The sequence below is a fragment of the Odocoileus virginianus genome, chromosome 8 (assembly GCF_023699985.2).
Source record: "Odocoileus virginianus isolate 20LAN1187 ecotype Illinois chromosome 8, Ovbor_1.2, whole genome shotgun sequence".
Lineage (NCBI taxonomy): Eukaryota > Metazoa > Chordata > Mammalia > Artiodactyla > Cervidae > Odocoileus > Odocoileus virginianus.
The window spans coordinates 7,114,983-7,134,879 of NC_069681.1; positions in this window are offsets into that span (position 1 = coordinate 7,114,983).

The window sequence follows — 19,897 nt, forward strand, 5'->3', positions numbered from 1 at the left end:
TTCTTTATGCATTCATCCGTCAATGGACTTTTAGGTTATTTCCATTTCTTGGCTATTGTAAATAGTGCTGCTATGGACATTAGAATGCATGTGTCTTTTTGGGTTATGGTTTTAATGATCCAAGTCTCCTAAATTTACTTAAGATGTAGTTTAAGGAGTTTTTCTTTTATTGTGTGATGTCATCAGGAGAGGCTTCCCTAGGGGTCAGCTGGTAAACATCCCGCCTGCCAATGCAAGAGATGCAGGAGACGTGGATTCAACATCCTTGGATCAGGAAGATCCCCTAGAGAAAGAAATGACAACCAGCTCCAGTATTCTTGCCTGGAAAATTCCATGAACAGAGGGGCTCATGGGGTTGCAAAGAGTCAGACACAACTGAGTGTACAAGCAGCAGCACATCCAGAAGAAGAATGAAATACTCAAACTCACACCACCACTTTATTCCTACTTCTCCTCCTTATATGTGAAACATCATGATTTCTCTTAACATTTCTCCAAATGCTTGCTTACTTAAATGGCAATTGTAAATGATAGGGAAAAAAATCCCAGACATATGACAGGTAAAACTGATATGCTTGAGTTGAAAAAATATGTTCCCAAAGAGTAAAAATTTTGTGATTTTATTATGTTTGCCAAGATCCATCATTTTGTTAAATTTAATATTAATTTATATAATTTCCTAGGTGTACACTGATTTAGAAAATGTATTGATTTAAGATACTATTGCATACTGATACACAGAATCATATTTATGAAACAGGCAACCATGAATTTATCCTGAAACAACTTGTCTGGAATTGAAAAAAAAAAAAAAAAAAAGAAATGTGAATGGAAATTAATATATCCTAGGCAAAGTAATAAATCCCATTTTAGATTTAAATCTACTGTTGATTTATCAAATTATTATGAAACAGCCTCATGCAAGCAAAATCTAATACAAATACAGCAAGTATATAATGGTGTTAAAAACTGAAACTTAGCTAAAATATCAATCAATCAATCAACGACAAAGTTTTTAGCAGTTCTCTGGTGTATTGCTGTTATTTTTCTAAACAAGATAAATTAATGAAATAACCAGAGTGGAAATTAATTTACAATAACTACATGCCACCTTAAGTAGTTTGCTTTATTGCTTAAATGTCACTTAATGTGAACTTTATTGTACTGGGTAATTTAATTTCTTAAATTAACTTTTCTTCAAAGACTATCTTATTACTTTGTTATTTCCCCAAGCACTCTACGTGAGAAAGGAAATCTATTCCTTAAATTTATAAGTACAAAATTAAAACATATTTAATGAGTTGATAAAAAATATCTAGCATGGATCTCATATAATTAAACTTTAATAAAATACATAATTGTCTTTGCTTCATAAGTGTTCAATTTTCTTTTGCCCTATTTAAGTGGTTGACATATCCTTTTTTCAGAACAATTTAAGGTATGCATTTGAAAAGTAGGCTTTTTCATCTAAACAATTTTGGAAGACAAAAAAAAGTTTATGTCTGTCTAGATACATATGCTCTATTTGTTGGTTGTCGTGGTGGTCAGTCTTTAAGTTGTGTCTGACTCTGCCAACTGAGAACCCATGAACTGTAGCAAGTCAGGTTCCTCTGTCCTCCACTATCTCCTGGAGTTTGCTAAAATTCTTGTTCATTGAGTTGGTGATACTATCTAACTATCTCATCCTCTGCCACTTCCTTCTCCTCCTGCCCTCAATCTTTCCAAGGATCAGGGCCTTTTATGATAAGTCAGCTCTATTTGGTGCCTTTTAAAAATTATTATTTTTAGACTGATCTTTGAAAATTCTTAGAAGAATGGTAAAATACACATTTATGCACGAATGGTGATCTCATTTCTATTTCTGGTAACAAAAACAATTGTAATCAAGCTGAATATCTTATAATAGTTAAGAATAGATGTTACCAACATGGTCACATGGGAGGCTTCTGAATTTCCCTTCTCCTATCACATATACAGCTGCAATGGGTCGGTTTCCCCTGAGAGAAATCCAGAACCAATAGAATGACTCCTACATATTGGGCAACTGAGAAAATACAATGTTAAAATGAATACGAAAGCCTGAGACACATTCTCCACCATAAACTCCAGTCCCAACTCAGCACCTTATGTTGCTGAACCAAGCTTGAGTCTGCTTCCTGACATGCATCAGAGGCAATCTACTGACACTAGGCTGTGGTGAAGGGAAGTGTGGCATTTATTTGTAGGAGACCAAGCAGCGGAGAGTGTCCTAGGAGGTCAGCTCAGCTTGTGGACTTTCTCCTGACTGGTTGGTAGTGAGGTTACAGGGTGAAGTTTCAGGAATCTCAGTCTTCTAGTTCTAGCAGTTTGGGACCTGCATGCTAATGGTCAAAATGTAGTCATCCTCCATGGCTATGGTCTTAGCCATAAGACTAAGACCATGGATGGTCTTAGTTTCTGCTGAACAACTGAAGGATATGGATCAGATTGTTGCCTATGTCCCTTCAGAAGAAACTAAGAGTACTGTGACTTCATGGTTCTAATCATTAACTGTTTGAGTCTTCTCTTTTGAATACCAGTAAGGCCTAATAGACTAAAATGTTTTTTCCACAAATAAGAAATGGGGGACATGGAGGAACTTTTGTACCTGGGAAGGCCCTGCAAGTCCTACTTGGTTTCAGCCCCCTCTTTAATTAGATATTCTGCAGTCCTGAAGAGAAGAGGGGCAGGATGAGAAAAGGAATAACATTTTGGATAGAGAGAGTAATCATAAAGTTGACAAAGGAGTTCAGTTTTGTTGTTGTTGTTGTTAGTCACTAAGTTGTGTCCAACTCTTCTCACTCCATGACTGTTGGCCACCAGTCTTCTCTCTCCATGGGAATCCCCTGACAAGGATACTGGGATGGGTTGCCAGTTCCTTCTCCACGGGATCTTCTGGACCCAGGAATTGAACTCATGTCTTCTGCACTGCAGGCAGACTTTCCCCTGAACCACCTGGGAAGCCCAGATTCAGTTTCAGTGGCACTTAATTTCACTCACAGTTGGGAGGAAACCCTCAACTTCTAGCCTCTCCATGAGTAGGAAACATTCCGAGTCAAACTAGCACCCCGCTCTTTTAAGGGGTGCCATCCAAGGGACAGACCTCCAAATCACCCAGCTCTGATAGCCAGTGAGGTTTACATTCACGAGTCCCACAGGACTATAGTAAACAAAGAGGCATTTGTTAAACAGGAGCAGGGCTTCTGCTTCAGACTCAGTGCCAAGGGGACAGACAAAAACGCCAGTCTCTCCAGTTTCCCCCAGAAGGAGTCTGATAGGGCATGGTGGCATTATTTCCCAGGTGATGGCTACTTAGAAGATGTCTGGCTTCTAAGTAGCCTTCATCTAGGGGCTGACTAAAATTATCACCAGAGTGTGAAGGAGCTAGGGAGTGCTTTCTGCGCCCTATCCACCCCACTCACCCCAACAATAAAACCAAGTTGCTTGCAGCTCCTTCAAAGGAGTTCATGCACACATTTAGGTCACAACAATTATGGTGGCTACTGTTACTGGTTGAAGGGTGATTTCCTCAATTCTCGTCCTCTTGAAGAAAATAATTTATATGAGACATAGAGCAGTTTCAAGTGGCAGGCGTTTTATTTACAAAGGCAAGGGTGCACTCTTGAGAAAGGATGAGAGAGGGCTGTCTGGAAACCAGAAGCAGCAGCAGTGAGAGTAGGCTTGAGTTTTACAGAGAGGTGGCGGTCCTTCCTGATGTTAAGGGCTGCTGCTGCTGCTACGTCACTTCAATCGTGTCCGACTCTGTGCGACCCCATAGGCAGCAGCCCACTAGGCTCCCCAGTCCCTGGGATTCTCCAGGCAAGAACACTGGAGTGGGTTGCCATTGCCTTCTCCTGTGAAGAGCTGACTCATTGGAAAAGATCTTGATGTTGGTAAACATGGAGGGCAGGAGGAGAAGGGGGCGACAGAGGATGAGATGGCTGAATAGCAACACCAGTTCAGTGGAAATGAATTAGAGCAAACTCCGGGAAATAGTGAAGGGCAGGGAGACCTGGGGGACATGACTTAGGGACTGAACAACAACAAGCCTTTTCTTTGGTGTGCAGGCGTTTATGCACAAACACCCACAAGGAGAGGGTATCACCTTGCTAATTTAACATAATTATTGCATTGTTGACCCTAGGTTACTTCGAGTCAACTTTTAGGTCTTGGTGAGCTGTGCCAACCTGTTCCATTTGCTTCAACCAGATAAGGCTGGGGAATTAGCAGTAGTCCTTGACTAGACATCTGAGCAACTAAGCACATTCTTGACTAGAAGAGAGAGGATCTCTGGGTGTGCTGGACTACCCATGTCCAAGTGAGAGGGAAAAATGACCCTTTCCAGAATGGGACAGGGACTGCTCATGTCTGACTAGACATCTAAAACTACCTGAAGGATTATTATCATTATTTGTGTGTTTATTCATGTCTGACTCTTTGGGAACCAATGGACTGTAGCCCACCAGTCCCTTCTGTCCATGGAGTTTCCCAGGCAAGAACAATGGAGTAGGTTGCCATTTCCTCCTTCGGGGTATCTTCCTGACCCAGGGATTAAACCCACATCTCCTGTGTCTCCTGCATTGGCAGGAGAATTCTTTATCACTGAGCTACCTGGGAATAGCCCCCCACAAGTCTTTAGCACTGACAGACAACAGAGCTTGCATTCAGTAGATGTACAGCACCACTATCGCAAACACAAGTGAGTTTAAATAGGCACAAGAGCACTCTTCAAGACTATACATCTGGGCTCAATGCAGAGAAGAACAGGCAAAAATATCCATCTCCCAGTATCTCCCTGGAAGATATTTAACTTCATTGTTGCTTCCCAGGCTTCTGGCTTCTAATCACCCTGCATGTGGGAGGTGACTGAGATCCCCCAAGAAGCCTTATAGAGCTGGTGGATTGGATCCTTGCTGTTTGCCCACAGGTTTCACTAAAAGCAAAACCAGGATTTTAGCTTCTGCTTGTCAAAAATTTGTCCACACATCTCCCACCTTAATTGTCAGGGCTAGGACTTAGTAGACACCCTGTGCCTGTGTGTGCTCAGTGGTGTCCATCTATGAATTTGCCTGGCAAGAAAATTGGAATGGGTTGCCATTGCCTTCCCCAGGGAATCTTCCTGATGCAAGGTTCAAACCTGAATCTCCTGCAGCTCCTGCACTGCTGGAGGAATACTCTTACCACTGAGCCACTGGACTTGCAGGACTGGTTTCCAAATCATCTAGCTCTGGGAGTTGACAGGGTTCAGTTTTCCTGATCTGCTAGGACCACACAAAAACAAAGAAGTGCTTCTGATAAGATGCAAAATACCCCTAATGCCTATTCCCTCAGGCTCAGCGTGGAGTGGGTGAGCAAAACCACCTCCATCTTGGCTTTTCCTTTATTATGGGCGGACTCCATACACAATGTCATGACTTTCTCAGATGTTGCCTGAAGGTTCGGCTCTCAATTAGTCTGCATCAGATTCTGAAGGGAAGACAGTGGTTCTCCAGGACCCTGAACAGATACATGGACATTTCCATGCTTTTGGATAGGATAAAATTTATAATAGCAACTTATGCATTTTTTTCTATTTTAATCAGTAAGCAACATGGTAATTCACAGATGGCACTTGTTTCTTCGAGATCATGCTAATAACGGGGATATATTCTGCTTTAATTTCACTGTTGTTAACTATATTTCTGTCTCTCACTCAAGGAAGCATACATGAAGTCGAATGAGTAAGACTGACTTTATGATCAGGAAATCCCTTTTTTGCCACTGTATTTTTTAATTGGACAGCTGCTTTATAGACCACCCCCTCCCCCACCCTACCCCTCTAGGTTGTTAAAGAGCCCCTGTTTGAGTTCCCTGAGTCATACAGCAAATTCCCATTGAAGGAAATCCTTTCCTTTGATTTGCTTTTGTGAATGCTCACAAGCTTCTGTTTTAACTCACTTTAGTAAGATATTTGATATAGCATAATTCATAATTGGTTGAGACGTGTTAATGGGCCAGGTCTCACTGTCGAGTTGCCTTAATAGACGTTGCTGTACTGCCGGAAGCCATTATGGGAGATCCCACCCATGACGAGGTCATGAAGAAAATACCTGAGAGGCAAGGCCATCCAGGATCCCATCCATGATGAGTTCATGAGGAAAAAACCTGAAACGGAAGGCCGTTCAGGATACAAGGGACCCTCCAGGTTGGCCTCGGCCTCTACCCCACCCTGTATCCTCCCGCTTTTCTGCTGTTGGTCTTGTCTGCCCTGCTGCGGATTCTTGTGTTGCCTGCTGAGAGGTCTCCTGCTCCTCTTTCACTGATTAAAGACCAACTTAAAATCCTAATTAATAAGTCTCCTAGATGCTGGTACCCTATGAAGGGGCCAGGGATGAAGGAAATGCTTCGATTCAAACCCTTTTGCTGGCATTCTGGCTTGTTTGATGTGTGTGCTCTCATTGCAAAAAATGCTCAGGATTGTTCTAAACATCCTAAGCACAATACGCTAACAAAAGAAACTCTTAAGCATAGGTCCCTCTGTGGAGTGAGAAAAGCTCCACAAATACACTAGCCACAAGTGTGCCTAATAGAAAATATTTTAGATAGAGAAGCTGGTGACTTCTTGCAGGTAGTTAACTTTTAGACTAAGAGCCTGTTTTGTGCTATATCTGCTGTTTTTGCAGTCCTTTGCATTTCTGTTTTGTAAAAATGTAATCCTATCTAGTTCCCATGGAGATGACACCTATTAGAAAGAAAATAGATTAATTACAAGAAAAACAGGGTCAGCTACTGAAGTTGCTTAAGTCACACCAGGTGAAAGCCATAAAATATTGGCAGGCCTGAAGGCCAAATGATAAGAAAGACTCTTGTGAATGAAAAATATGTGGATTACATCCTGTTTCTGTTGAAGGTCAAGTTGCTGTAATGTTTTGAGATCACCTGTGTGTAAGCAATATGCACTTCCCCCAAAAGATGTTGTTAAGGGTGTGAAGGGGCAGGGCAAAAATAAACTTCAGACTTAGCTCCTGAGCTTTGTCTCACTGTGTCTCTCTCTTGCCAACACTGTTCATCCTGAGGGTTCCCCTGGATCCTGCTGGGGCTGGACCCTGGCACTGTACAATAAAGCTGATACAGTAGACTGTAGAATTTTTGAGCATTAGGGTGCATTCACACTAAGTCACACTAGTGTCCGACTCTTTGTGACCCCATGGACTGTAGCCTGTCAGGCTTCTGTGTCCATGGGATTCTCCAGGCAAGAATACTGGAGTAAATTGCCACAACCTTCTCCAGGGGATCTTCCTGACTCAGGGGTTGAACCTGCGTCTCTTATGTCCTGCATTGGCAGGCAAGTTCTTTATCACTAGCACCACCTGGGAAGCCCTTGAGCATTATGGTACCAGGGATTCCACCCCACCCCCCCGTCTTGTCTCTCATTTAGCACAAGGATGGAGTATTAAAATCCAGAAAAAAAAGTCTTCTCAGGTTTAAGCAGTGAATTAGCATAAAGCTAATATGTTGTTGTTCACTTGTGAATTTGTATCTGACCCTTTGAAACCCCACAGACTGTATGAATTTACTCAGATTCTTTCCCATTGAGTCAGTGATGCTATCAAATCATTTCATACTCTGCCACTCACTTGTCTTCTTGCCTTCAGTCTTTCCCAGTATCAGGGTCTTTCCAATGAGTCGGTTCTTCGCATCAGATGGCTAAAGTATTGGAGTTTCAGCTTCATCATCAGTCCATCCAGTGAATATTCAGAGTTGATTTCCTATGGATTGACTGGTTTGATTTCCTTATAGTCCAAAGGAAGCTATTATAATTATTATTAATATCAGCATTCTGATATTATCATACTCTTTTAATAGATATTAATATTTATTGGATATATATATATATATATATATATATAGCATTATTTGAAAGGTTTTATGCATAATCAGGTAACTGAATCATCACCATAACAGAATAAGTTATAATTTCACCAAGGAGACCAGCTAGAAACTGAAAGAGCAAGGATTTCAAGTCAAAGAGCCACTAAATGGTATTAAATAACAGGCAATCATTATGTTCCAGGATAAAGACCATGTTTTAACATACAGTCTTTTAAAGTAGACCATTGGGCTTCCCTTGTGGCTCAGCTGATAAAGAAGCCGCTTACAATGTGGGAGACCTGGGTTCAATCCCTGGGTTGGGAAAATCCTCTGGAGAAGGGAAATGCTACCTATCCCAGTATTCTGACCTAGAGAATTCCATAGACTGTATAGTCCACATGGTCATAAACAGTCAGACGTCACTGAGCAACTTTCACTTTCAGTATTAATTAACCTCTAAACTAAATACATATTTTGGAGAAGGAAATGGCAACCCACTCCAGTATTCTTGCCTGGAAAATCCCATAGACTGAGGATCCTGGTAGGCTACAGTCCATTGGGTCGAAAAGAGTTGGACACGACTTAGTGACTTCACTTAATTAAAAGCATTTAACAGTTGTTCTGTTCTTAAAATAGTATTGTAAAGTAATTAGTGTTCAACTAATAAAAATAAATGAAAAAAAAACTTTTCCTTCTGACACACACACAAAAATAATACTTGTCAAGGTCAATGTTGTTTGATCCTTGAAGTAGTCCTATAAGAGATTTCATAATTGGTTTCATCTTTACAGATAAAAGATGTGCTTCCCTAGTGGCTCAGATGGTAAAGCGTCTGTCTGCAATGCGGGAGACCCAGGTTTGATCCCTCGGTCGGGAAGATATCCTGGAGAAGGGAATGGCAATCTACTCCAGTACTATTGCCTGGAAAATTCCATAGACGGAGGAGCCTGGTAGGCTACAGTTCATGGGGTCACAGAGTCGGACACAAGTGAGCGACTTCACTTTCAATGTACTTTCACTTAGAGAAAAAAACAACAAAAGATAGAGATGGTAAATAACTTTCTCAGAATGTTAGGAACTTGCCCAAGAAGAAGAAACTATTTACTAGTGTAGAATCTGGCCTTGGAGTCTAAAACATTTTTCTTTACAACCTTAGGAATCATTTTCTTTTTTTTTTAATTTCTGTGGAGAGATGTCGGGGAAGGGGTAGGCTTGTGGAAAGGTATCTGTTTTTCCATGACGTACAATCAACTTTCAGGCATATCATAGACTTTTTAAGGAGCCTGAATAAGTGACTTCTAGTGCCTATCCAAATCTAACGTTCATTTAATCCATGATTTCTGACACAATTATCTGGATCAGGTGTTGTTGTTTCAGATGTATAGAGTAATAATTTGATACTCATATATATAGATATAGATATGTACTACAAAATGATCAACAATAAATCATTATCATCATACATGAACAATTAATAGCACCACCATGCATAATTTTTTTTTCTTTTTCATTGATAAAAATTTTAAAAATCTACTCTCATTCATTTTCAAACATGCAATATAATATTCTTGGCTATGGGTTTCTTGAGTGGCTCAGGTGTAAAGAATCTGCAATGCAAGAGGCCCGGTTCTATCCCTGGGCCAGAAAAATCTCTGGGAGAAGGGGATAGCTACCCTCTCCAGTATTCTTTCCTGGAGAATCCCATGGACAGAGGGACTATAGTGCATGGGATTAGAGTCAGATGACTAGGCAACTAAACATTTTCACTTTTTGGACTATTTTTTGCTCTAGTCACTGTGCTATATCTTATTTATTTTATAACTGGCATATTCCTATGCCAGTTATTATAATGTGCAACTGAAAGAGTTTCACTGGCATCAGTTCAGTTTAGTTCAGTTGTTCAGTTGTGTCCAACTTCTTGTGAACCCATGGACTGCAGTACACTAGGCTTCCCAGTTCATCATCAACTCCTGGAGCTTACTCAAACTCATGTCCATTGAGTCAGTGATGCCATCCAACCATCTCATCCTCTGTTGTCCTCTTCTCCCCCTTCCTTCAACCTTTCCCAGAATCAGGGTCTTTTTCAATGAGTCAGCTCTTCACATCAGGTGGGCAAATTATTGGAGTTTCACCTTCAACATCAGTCCTTCCGATCAACACTCAGGACTGATTTCCTTTAGGGTGGGCTGATTGGATCTCCTTGCAATCCAAGGGACTCTCAAGAGTCTTATCCAACACCACAGTTCAAAAGCATCAGTTCTTCAGCACTCAGCTTTCTTTATAGTTCAACTCTCACATTCAGACATGGATACTGGAAAAACCGTAGCTTTGACTAGATGGATCTTTGTTGGCAAAGTAGTGTCTTGCTTTTTAATATGCTGTCTGGATTGATCATAACTTTCCTTCCAAGGAGAAAGCATCTCTTAATTTCATGGCTGCAATCACCATCTGCAGTGATTTTGGAGCCCCCCAAAATAAAGTCTGTCACTATTCCCACTGTTTCCCCATCTATTTGCCATGAAGTGATGGGACCAGATGTCATGATCTTAGTTTCCTGAATGTTGAGTTTTAAACCAACTTTTTCACTTTCATCAAGAGGCTCTTTAGATCCTCTTCTATTTCTGCCATAAGGGTGGTGTCATCTGTGTGTCTGAGGTTATTGATATTTTCCCCCAACAACCTTGATTCCAGCTGTGCTTCATCCAGCCTAGCATTTCCCATGATGTAGTCTTCATATTAGTTAAATAAGCGGGTGGCAATGTACAACCTTGATATACTCTTTTTCCGATTTGGAACCAGTCTGTTGTTCCATGTCCAGTTCTAACTGTTGCTTCTTGGCCTGCATACAGATTTCTCAGGAGGCAGTAAGGTGGTCTGGTATTCCCACCTCTTGAAGAATTTTCCAGTTTGTTGGAATCCACACAGTCAAAGGCTTTGGCATAGTCAATAAAGCAGAAAGAGATGTTTTTCTGGAACTCTCTTGTGTTTTCAATGATCCAACAGATGTTGGCAATTTGATCTCTGGTTCCTCTGCCTTTTTTAAATCCAGCTTGAGCATCTGGTAATTCATGGTTCACATACTGTTGAAGCCTGGGTTGGAGAATTTTAAGCATTACTTTACTAGTGTGTGAGATGAGTGCAATTGTGCAGTAGTTTGAGCATTCTTTAGCACTGTCTTTGGGATTGGAATGGAAAGTGACCTTTTCCATTCCTGTGGCCACTGCTGAGTTTTCCAAAGTTGCTGACATATTGAGTGCAGCACTTTCACAGCATCACTTTTAGGAAATGAAATAGCTCAACTGGAATTCCATCACCTCCACTGGCTTTGTTCATAGTGATGCTTCCCAAGGCCCACTTGGCTTCAGATTCCAGGATATCTGGCTCTAGGTGAATGATCACACCATCGTGGTTGTTGGTCATGAAGATCTTTTTTGTACAGTTCTTCTGTGTATTTCTCTTCTTAATATCTTCTGCTTCTGTTAGGTCCATATCATTTCTGTCCTTTATTGAGCCCATCTTTGCATGAAATGTTCCCTTGGTGTCTCTAATTTTCTTGAAGAGATCTCTAGTCTTTCCCATTCTATTGTTTTCCTCTATTTCTTTGCATTTTGATACATTTTAAGTCAATAATTATATAAAGCAACAATATAGATGTTGTTTTAAGGAAGCAAGATTAAGATGGTATATGGTATGCATAATAAATTTATTACTTCAAGCTAATATTAATAACAGAGATGGCAATGGCACCCACTCCAGTACTCTTGCCTGGAAAATCCCATGGACGGAGGAGCCTGGTAGGCTACAGTCCATGGAGTCGCGAAGGGTCAGACATGACTGAGCGACTTCACTTTCACTTTTCACTTTTATGCATTCGAGAAGGAAATAGCAACCCACTCCAGTGTTCTTGCCTGGAGAATCCCAGGGATGGGGTTGCAGAGTCGGACTCGACTGAAGTGACTTAGCAGTAGCAATATTAATAAATTGATAAACAGTTGTGATTATTGCCTTCATTTTTATGGTTGTACCCATTGAAATAAAGCAAAGTACCAAAGTAAGGGGAAACTGTATGCTTTTTCAGAGCCATTTGTTAAAATTGAAGAAAATATTACTGGATAATCTTGGACTACCAGCTGGTTGCTTTCCCTTCCTTTAAAAATCTGCAAGTTTCTTTCAAAGACATGATGTTGTTACTAATCAAACACTTCCTCAAATATCACTCTCATGATACCGTTTACTCTAAATAAATGTGTCTCTCAGTATATCCCATATGGCAATATATATAGTATTGCATATTTTAAAAGTGGGTCACAAGTAATTTATACTAGTTCTATGTATGTAAATTTCTCATGGTGTTGTAATCAGTTTCATATTTCATAATATATTATTAACTGTCATCATACGAGAATTTAAAATTGTCCTAAATTGATTGAGAAATATTACTCCCAATCTATATTCTACTCACAGTGTGTGCTATATTGTGGTATGTAAAGTTATTCATGTGTTATACAAAATGCATATACAAAATGTATATATATATACACACACGCACATATATGCTTTGAAAAGCACTAAAGTTAAGATTAAGAGACTAACCTTTTTAAGAGAGCTATACTCTTTGACAACTCTATCTTTATTTTTTTTCAAATAGGAAAAAGTGTTCAAATGCCAAGAGAAAAAAAATAAAGTTTCTACTTGCAGGATGGCCTCTCTCTATTTAAAGATAATTATTTCACTCAAAGCTTTCTTGCAATTTTCACACTATCTCATCAACCAGTCAATAAAGAATTCTCTAGAGAGCTATCATTCCTTTTTTTTTTTAACTGTTGCATTTTTTTCTTCTAAATTGAGCCATTACTCACACTTTTCTAATGTAGGTCTCGATTTATCAAACTCAAATCCAGATGTTTGATATCTTTTCCATGCAGGTTCTCAGCACAGCATCTGCTTTACATTTTGGTTCTGCAGTATAGAATCCATGGACACTTGGATAAGTTATATCTGCAATGATCTTTTATCATTTTTTATATAGAATGAGAAAAAGCTTCATTTCATATTTTCTTAAATGAGATATAAAATAATTAAATGAGATATAAAATAATTTAGAAATTTTATACTAATTCTTTTAGCAGCTAGGGTAATTGTAGTTTGCAGTAATTTTGTGAAGCAACATGCATATTTTTTGTGAGTTACCTATCTCTTAATGAGAAAAATTGGAGTAGTCAACACTCTATTATCTTTAATTATTATGATTTTGAAGAAATGTACAGCCTTTAAGCTTCAATCTAAAAAAAAAAAAAAAACCTAAGGGAAAAAAGCAAAAGAACATAAAGAAAACAAACAATGGTTATAAAAGAAGAAATCAATGAAATTAACAAATAAAATGCAATCAAGAAAAATCACAATAATAACATATCAAATTGATAAATGCCTTTAAAGTCTGATCAAAAATGAGAGAACCCAAATGATCATCATTAAATATCCTAAACATGAAAATAATAATATTATTTATAATGTTTTGACAGTAAACTTGAAACCATGTAAACAAATTACTCAAAAACCTTAAAACTCACTCAGTTCAGTTCAGTCATTCAGTCGTGCCCAACTCTTTTTGACCCCATGGACTGCAGCATGCCAGGCCTCCCTGTCCATCACCAATTTCTGGAATTTGCTCAAACTCATGTCCATTGAGTCAGTGATGCCATCCAATCATCTTATCCTCTGTCATCCCCTTCCCCTCCTGCCTTCAATCTTTCCCAGGATCAAGGTCTTTTCAAATGAGTCAGTTCTTCACATCAGGTGGCCAAAGTATTGGAGTTTCAGCTTCAGCATCAGTCCTTCCAAATAATATTTAGGACTGGTTTCCTTTAGGATGGACTGGTTGGATCTCCTTGCAGTCCAATGTACTCCCAAGAGTCTTCTCCCAACACCACAGTTAAAAATCATCAATTCTTTGGCAGTCAGCTTTCTTTATAGTCCAACTCTCACATCTATACATGATTACTGGAAAGCCATAGCATTGACTAGACGGACCTTCGCTGGAAAAGTAATGTCTCTGCTTTTTAACAAAAAGGTTTTTTTCTTTTTTTTTTTTAATAAAAACTCACTCAATATAACTCTAAATTGTTATATATCTTATTAGAATATTTTGATAATTAAAAAAAATTTTTTAAAGTCTCAGCTGCTGATGATTTCCCACAGATATTTCTTCATTTTTGAGAAAAAAAAACTGGAATTGCTTTTATAGTTTTTCCAATATTTAGCAAAGAAAAGCTAATTGTATGCAGCCAACATAACCTTCATACCAAAAACTGACAAGCTCTTTCCAAAACTCAGGATGAAATCATATGATAAGCTCTTATGAACATGAAAGAAAAACTTTAAAAAAATTCAATAATATATAACAAGAATAAAATGTGATGATAAAATAGAGATTATTCTAAAGTAAAATATAATCATTTTAAAATGTCATAATTTGAAACATTAACAGATAAATGGAAATTTGTGATCAGCAACACTGAAGACCTTCACAAATAAGCCAGTACCTGTTATCAATGGTAGAGAAAAACTTAGCCTTACAAGGGAAAGTACATGGAAAAACAAATGTAACAATGAAGTACTGACCACTTTCTCTCTGAGAGCAAGGGTATTCACTATTAACACTTCTATTGAAAGACTACATAGTAACAGAGATCCTCAAAATTGCAATAAAGCAAGAAAAGAAATAAAATTCATACAGGATGTTAAAAAATAGGAAACAATTGTGTTTTGATTTAAAAAAAAAATAGCATTTGAAGTCTTACATAGCAACTCATCTGCACACTTCTCCAAGACCATCCTTTGATTTGGGAACAAATCTGTTTTTATTTACTATGCTAAAGCCTTTGACTCTGTGGATCACAACACACTTGGAAAATTCTTACGAGATGAGAATACCAAACCACCTTACCTGCCTCAAGAAATTTGTATGGAGGTCAAGAAGCAGAAATTAAAACCAGACGTGGAAGAGCAGACTGGCTTCAAATTGGAAAAGGAGTATGTCAAGACTGTAGATTGCTACCCTGCTTATTTATCTCATATGCACAGTACATCATGCAAAATGCCAGGCTGGATGAAACACAAGCTGGAATCAAGATTGCAGGAAGAATATCAATAGCCTCAGATATTCAGGTGACACGACCCTTATGGCAGAAAAAGGAGAGGAACTAAAGAGCCTCTTGATGAAACTGAGAGAGGAGAGAGAAAAGAAAAGAAAAAAAAAATGGCTTAAAACTCAACATTCAAATAACGAAGATCATGGCATCAGGACCCGTCACTTCATAGTAAGTAGATGGGGAAACAATGCAAACAGTGAGAGACTTTCTTTTCTGGGGCTCCAAAATCACTGAAGATGCTGACTACAGTTATTAAATTAAAAGATACTTGCTCCTTGGAAGAAAAGTTATGACAAATGTAGACAGCATATTAAAAATCAGAGACATCACTTTGCTGACAAAGGTCCACTTAGTCAAAAGCTATGGTTTTTTCCATTAGTTGTGTACTGGTGTGAGAGTTGGGCCATAAAGAAAGCTGAGGACCAAAGATTTGATACTTCTGAACTATGGTCTGGGAGAAGACCCTTGAGAGTCCATTGGACTACAGGAAGATCAAACCAGTCAATCCTAAAGGAATTCAATCCTGAATATTCATTGGGAAGTTTAATCCTGAAGCTAAAGCTCCAATACTTTGTCCACCCGATGAGAAGAATCGACCCCATGTGGCAGTCCATGGGGTCACAGAGTTGGACTCTGAGGGACTGAACTGAACTCAACTCAGTTGTATCTGACTCTTTGTGACCCCACAGACTGTAGCACATCAATCTCCTCTGTCCATGGGATTCTCCAGGCAAGAATACAAGAATGGGTTTCCATGCCCTCCTCCAGGGTATCTTTCTTACCGGGAAGCTAATTCAGAACAAATATAATATACATAAATTCCCCATCATTTACTTCAGTAATATTTTTTTTCAAGTTAATGATTTTACTGCCTTTTTCCCCCCATTTATTTTTATTAGTTGGAGGCTTATTCCTTTACACTATTGTAGTGGTTTTTTTCCATACATTGACATGAATTAGCCATGGATTTACATGTGTTCCCCATCCTGATCCCCCCTCCCGCCTCCCTCTCCATCCCATCCCTCTGTGTCTTCCTAGTGCACCAGCCCTGAGCACTTGTCTCATGCATCCAACCTGGGCTGGTGATCTGTTTCACCCTTGACAGATTACTTGTTTCAATGCTATTCTCTCAGAACATCCCACTCTCGCCTTCTCCCACAGAGACCAAAAGTCTGTTCTGTACATCTGTGTCTCTTTTTCTGTTTTGCATATAGGGTTATCATTACCATCTTTTAAAATTCCACATATATGCGTTAGTATACTGTATTGGTGTTTATCTTTCTGGCTTACTTCATTCTGTATAATGGGCTTCAGTTTCATCCATCTCATTAGAACTGATTCAAATGAATTCTTTTTAATGACTGAGTAATATTCCATAGTGTATATGTACCATAGCTTCCTTCTCCATTCGTCTGCTGATGGGCATCTAGGTTGCTTCCATGTCCTGGCTATTATAAACAGTGCTGTGATGAACATTGGGGTACACGTGTCTCTTTCAAATCTGGTTTCCTTGGAGTGTATGCCAAGGAGTGGGATTGCTGGGTCATATGGCAGTTCTATTTCCAGTTTTTTAAAGAATCTTCACACTTTTCTCCATAGTGGCTGTACTAGTTTGCATTCCCACCAACAGTGTAGGAGGCTTCTCTTTTCTCCACACCCTCTCCAGTATTTATGGGAAACTTCCAAACTCACTCTATGAGGTCACCACCACCCTAATTCCAAAACCAGACAAAGATGCCACAAAAAAAGAAAACTACAGGCCCATATCACTGATGAACATAGATGCAAAAATCCTTAACAAAATTCTAGCAAACAGAATCCAACAGCATACTAAAAAAAAATCACACATCATGACCAAGTGGGCTTTATCCCAGGAATGCAAGGATTCTTTAATATCCACAAATCAATCAATGTAATACATCACATTAACAAATTGAAAGATAAAAACCATATGATTATCTCAATAGATGCAGGAAAAGCCTTTGACAAAATTCAATATCCATTTATGATAAAAACTCTACAGAAAGCAGGAATAGAAGGAACATACCTCAACATAATAAAATCTATATATGACAAACCCTCAGCAAACATTATCCTCAATGGTGAAAATTGAAAGCATTTCCCTTAACGTCAGGAACAAGACAAGGGTGCTCACTCTCACCACTACTATTCAACGTAGTTTTGGAAGTGTTGGCCACAGCAATCAGAGCAGAAAAAGAAATAAAAGGAATCCAGATAGGAAAATAAGAAATGAAACTCTCACTGTTTGCAGATGACATGATCCTCTACATAGAAAACCCTAAAGACTCTACCAGTAATATTTTCACTTGCCATCAAACATCAATTAAAGTGATGAAAACTGCAAATGTTTAAACAAACTGTAGATTTCCAAAGGAAATTTTAATAGTTTTTTGTTGTTATTGTTGTTAAAAAGTGAGTATATCAGTCTGATAGCTCTGCCAAAACAAAATATCACAAGCTGGATAGCTTAAACACAAAAAATGTATTTTCTCACAGTTTTGGATATTGGATGTTCAAGATCAAGGAGTGGGTGTCTGTTGAAACCTCTCTTCCTGGTTTGCAGATGGGCTCCTTATTTTTGTGTTCTCTTATTGACTTTTCACTGTACACATGTAAGTAGAGAAAGGGATGTCTTTCATTCTTCTTAATAAGGACATCATTGTTATCAAATTAAGACCCCACCATTGTAACATCTTTAACCTAGATTACCTCCTTATAGGCTCTATTTCTAGAGAAAGTGAAAGTAAATCCACTCAGCCGTGTGCGACTCTTTGTGACCCTGTGGACAGAGGATCTTCCCGACCCAGGGATTGAACCCAGGTTTCCTACATTGTAGGCAGACGCTTTACTGTCTGAGCCACCTGGGGAAGTGTTTTTAGAGAAGGAAACGGCAAACCACTCCAGTACCCTTGCCTGGAGAATCCCCATGGACAGAGGAGCCTGGTAGGCCATGGTCCATAGAGTCTCAGAGAGTAGGAAATGTCTGAAGGGACTAAGCACGCATGCACACAGGCTCTATTTCTAAATACAGTCCAGTTAACAATTAGAGCTTCCACCACTACTATTCAACATAGTTTTGTGAATTTTAGCCACAGCAATCAGAGAAGAAAAAGAAATAAAAGGAATCCAGGTTGGAAAAGAAGTAAAACTCTCACTGTTTGCAGATGACATGATCCTCAGTATAGAAAACTCTAAAGACGACCAGAAAATTCCTAGAGCTAATCAATGAATATAGTAAAGTTGCAGGATATAAAATTAACACGCAGAAATCCCTTGCATTCCTATACACTAACAATGAGAAAACAGAAAGAGAAATTAAGGAAACAATTCCATTCACCATTGTGATGAAAATAATAAAATACTTAGGAATAAATGTACCTAAAGAAACAAAAGACCTATATATACAAAGCCATAAAACACTGATGAAAGAAATAAAAGATGACCCAAATGGAGGGATATACCATGTTCATGGAACGGAAGAATCAATATAGTGAAAATAAGTATACTATCCAAATTAATCTATAGATTCAATGCAATCCCTATCAAGCTACCAATGGTATTTTTCACAGAACTATAACAAGTAATTTCACAATTTGTATAGAAAAAAAAAGAAAAAGAAAAAGAAAAAAAACCTCGAATAGCCAAAGCAGTCTTGAGAAAGAAGAATGGAACAGGATGAATCAATCTGCCTGACTTCAGACTATACTAGAAAGCTACAGTCATTAAGACTGTATGGCACTAGCACAAAGACAGAAATGTAGATCAATGGAACAAAATAGAAAGACCAGAGATAAATCCAGGCACCTATGGACACCTTATCTTTGACAAAGGAAGCAAGAAAATGCAATGGAAAAAAGACAATCTCTTTACCAAATGGTGCTGGGAAAACTGGTCAACCACCTGTAAATGAATGAAATTAGAACACTTTCTAACAACATAAGCAAAAATAAGCTCAAAATGGATTAATGATCTAAATGTAAGACCAAAAACTATAAAATTCCTAGAGGAAGACATAGGCAAAACAAACACTGACATATCATAGCAGGCTCCTCTGTGACCCACCCCTCAGAGTAATGGAAATAAAAGCAAAATAAGCAAATGGGACCTAATTAAACTTAAAAGCTTTTGTACAACTAAGGAAACTATAAGCAACGTGAAACTACAGTCTTCAGAATGGGAGAAAAAAATAACAAACGAAGCACCCAACAAAGAATTAATCTCAAAAATATACAAGCAGCTCAATACCAGAAAGATAAACGATCCAATCAAAAAATGGGCCAAAGAACTAAACAGTCATTTCTCCAAAGAAGATACACAGATGGCTAACAAACACATGAAAAGATGCTCAACATCACTCATTATCAGAGAAATACAAATCAAAACCACAATGAGGTAACATCTCAAGCTGGTCAGAAGGGCTGCTATCCAAAAGTCTACAGACAATAAATGCTGGAGTGGGTGTGGAGAAATGGGAAAACTCTTACACTGTTGGTGGGAATGCAAACTAGGACAGCCACTATGGAGAACAGTGTGAAGATTCCTTAAAAAAACTAGAAATAGAACTGCCATACGACCCAGAAATCCCACCTCTGGGCATACACACTGAGGAAACCAGACCTGAAAGAGATACGTGTACCCCGATGTTCATTGTAGCACTGTTTACAGTATTTAGGTCATGTAAGCAACCTAGATATCCATCAGCAGATGAGTGGATAAGACAACTGTGGTACATATACACAATGGAATATTACTCAACTATTAAAAAGAACACATTTGAATCAATTCTAATGAGGTGGATTAAACTGGAGCCTATTATACAAAGTGAAGTAAGTCAGAAAGCAAAACACCAATTCAGT